A 3842-nucleotide genomic window follows, 5' to 3' on the forward strand; every position below is an offset into this window, starting at 1 on the left:
GCATTGCAGCTATGAAATAGCTGCCTGACCACCTTGAATGAGAAGGAGTAGGACTCAAACTTGACACAAAAATCCTAATTTAAAGTCTGGCTCCTCCTACTGTATTACCTTTTTGTTTGCGTGTTTGTTTGCTTGCTTGCTTTGGTGAGGTGGAAATGGGAAACCCAAAGAGACTGCAAACTGGGAAAAGAAAAGTTGGACTGCCAGGCACCTGTAGAGAGAGCTTGTGGAGATGGTGTCACAGTGAGAAACGGTGGAAGTGAGGAAGGGGACATTTTAGACAGAGAAAAGAAGACATAAGAATGTTAATAATTTACTTTTAATTAACGTAAGGATGTTTTTCTGTCACATTGTGAAAAGCAGCCGCATAAAGTTAATTGAAAACAGATCTTTGTAAAAAAACAAGAGTGGGAATAAGAGAGGGAAGAGGAAGACAGGTGGGAGTGCAAGAGGGAAGGAGAGTAGGGTGGGGAGAATCACTTTGTTCCTAAATTTGCATATATGAAATGCATGAAGTTTGTACACCTTAAATAAAAGGTTTCTAGGTTAAAAAAAAAAAAAAAGCAGCCGCTCCTAACCTATTCTGAGAACCACCAGCAGAGGGCTCCATGCTGGGTGCGTTTGCCTTTCGTCATCGAGTCCCGCGTTGATTGGATGACTCTTTCCATCTGATGCTGAAAAGAGGAAGGCATTATTAACTCTCTTCTTGGCTATTATAAACTGAAATTATTATAAGTGCAAAGGGGAAAAAACGAATCGAACCGTTTGGGCTATGTCGGGACTGCTTTCAAGCTAGGGCGAGCGTGTGAGTGCGCTCAAAAAGAAATACCCGCGTAAGGCAAGACAAAATGAAGATGAAAATGCATTTTCTGCTAGCTTACTTCCCTTGGAAATCCAGAGCTTGCTTTGCCTTTGCGTTGTCAGTTGTCAGTTGCCCTACGTCATGTGAGTGTTCATGCGAAATAAAGAGCAAAGGAACCGGCTCAAAAGAGGCAAATTTTTTTCTAGATAGAGGTCGACTGTGCATTTTACGAGGCCCTTCTAAAGTTAGTAGGTAAAATAAGAACTGAACTTTTAAAATGCTCTTAGCAATAACAGACTTTTCGGGATCGAAAGGAACCTTCACCGAAGAAATTGAGCGGCCGTTCAGGATTTGCTTTAACAAAACCCCGACAGAGGGCGCTGTTGCCCGCCCAATGACTAGGGAACGCGCCCTGTGAAATTCGGTTTACCTTGCAATTTCTAGGATTTTTCCAATAACGCCCATGTAGAAAAATTATCTAGGGTTTTCATTATCGTTATATGTTTTGGAGCAACTCCACATATGTGTGCATATGTGTGTATATTTTTTAGGTCTAGGATTTATTTCTAACAAAATTATATTTGTTGTTTTTCAGTTTTCCTAAGAATTTGAATAAATTTTAATCAAACGTTTTAGGACATTTCTACTCTTGAAAAATACCTAATATTAGTACAGAATAAAATTACATATGAAAATTTGAAATTATACATACACAATGCTATAGAATAGTTACACTAATATAGTTACGATACATATTTTAAAACAGTTTTCAATATACAATTAATCCCTTGGGTTGTTTGCTTTGTTAAACCTTAGAGTTTATTTATTCTAGACTAATAAATGATACACCAAAAAGATGGAAAACTTTTTAAAGCACTTAGAGGAAAAATAATAAGAATTTTTCCAAATACATTTTTTGGGGGTTAGGATGATCTTTAAATAAACAAATAAATCTTTAATGAGCATAATGGAGTTAGTGACTTGAAAGGGATAAAAACAGTTCTTTCCGTTAGTAAATCTGAGTCTAGAGAATCAGAAATTTGAAATCTATACTTAGCTTTCAAAGTATTGATCTGGGGCTCATTTTAGTTCTAGAAAGGGGGCAAACGTGGACGCCGTTACAAGTCCCCACTGGTCTAAGATTAGGAGCAATGCCTGCCATCGCCCAGCAAGCTCAGGAGGACACAGGAGAATCTCTGCTAAGGCTCCTGGTGAAAAACCTGTATAGATTCTGTACGATTTAAGGTGTTAATATTTAAAGAAGGCAGGGAGAGAGGGGAGGAGGAAGAGAGGGAGGGGAGAAGGAGAAAAGGAAGGAGGGAAGACGGGGAGCAAGGGGAGGAAAAAAAACGAGATAAGAAGGTGAGAAGGAGGAAGGGAGATGCAAAACAAAAATTAGAGCTGTAAATGAGCTTATTTCTGAAGTTCCCTTCTGAGGCACCATTGCGTAGCTTACATTGGACTTACGATCAGAAAAATTAAATTAAATTTAAAATCAGCAGAATTGTTCAGTGTGCGCCGTGTAAAGAAGTGTTCGCTCGGTTTCTACCGAATCGCTGTCCACCGCGCTTGGCAAGAGCCTCTGCCCCAGGAGCGTCCGTCCGGGTCGCACGCGGCGGCGCACAGCGTCTTGGATTTAAAGATAACAGCCCTTTACAGACCCAGTCTTATCAGGTTGAAGAACTTCCACCCCAAATTGCCCCTTCCCGCCTCTCTCCTTCCTGTCATTTATTTTGTGTCTCAGGGGCAAAGATCCTCTCTGGGGCTGCTCTGCTGGCTTTGGGGATCCTAGTGCACCCAGAAAGGGAGTAGAGAAATGGGGGTGGAAGGTGAACAAGTGAATATTCACTCCGTGATGAAATTCAGAAGCCCTGTGCCTGAAAGGGTGCCCAATTTGGAGGTTTAATTAACTTTGCTCTTTTTTTTTTTTTAATGTTTGTCTTTAAAACTCTACAAATCACCTTATTAAGAAAAAATATACTTTAAAAAAGTCCTCCAATCTGCATCTTAAAATATTTTCCACTGCTTGAAGAATGCTCTTCTTCAATCTTTCTCAAGGACTCAGGTGACCATTTCTTCACTGTCTTTGATGAAAACCACTTAGAAGTTGCAGAAAGCAGATGCAAACATAAAATGTTGCAAGTGTCTGCAAGGAAGGCTCAATATTGTGTGAATGTGTGCATATGTTGTTTCCAACATCTGAAAAAAAAAAACCTTCATAAAATGGAGACTCCAGCCAAGAGGAATGGTGCATGGAATCCGTTGAAAACATGCACAAACAACCCGAAAACAACAAGCAGCACAGAGGGACGTGCTGACACAGTGTTTAAGTTTACAAACGTGTTGGGCAAAATGACCAGAAAATAGGAGAGATGGGCACTGTGGGGGCTATCATTTTTTGTTCTACAGTGACAGAGATAAAGTTAAAAAAAAAAAAAGTTGTGTAGCCATTTGTGTAGCCATTAACACAGGGTAATCATCCTTAAAAATCTGTAAATCCAGTTTCAAAATATCTTCTGTCTGAACATGGGAATAGGAGCTCCTGTGTTTAAAAACCTCAGAAATGGTCCTCCTTTTAAAATCTATATGGAAAACAGGGAGCTGGTTTCTCCTTAGGAATCACACGGACTTTAGTTCATGGCTACAATGATTCATCATTTTCAATATAGGGATTTTAAAAATATATATGTTTATATTCATCACGCGGATCAGCTCTCCCTCTCTTAAATGCACGTTTTCCGTCTGTAGACTCTGTGTGACCCAGGGGTGCTTATGTAACTCCATGTGGGTGTCTGGGTGTAAATGCGTGTTTATGATTTTTATAATATATATGTCTGTGGGTTGCATCTGACTCCTGTGTGTGCAATGTTGCTTTTCTCTCTGCTGAGGCTTACTTCTGCAGCCTATTGTTTGAGACAACAGATATAAGTTGCGATGGGAGAGGAGCGTCGGGTTTGGTGTGTATCCCCCATTTCCAATTACAGATGGATCATTACAGACAGCGGAGTCCTGAGAAGCCACACATCTGCTCCTCACATGA

This window comes from Lepus europaeus, chromosome 3 (genome assembly GCF_033115175.1).
Source record: "Lepus europaeus isolate LE1 chromosome 3, mLepTim1.pri, whole genome shotgun sequence".
In the NCBI taxonomy this organism is placed as follows: Eukaryota; Metazoa; Chordata; class Mammalia; order Lagomorpha; family Leporidae; genus Lepus; species Lepus europaeus.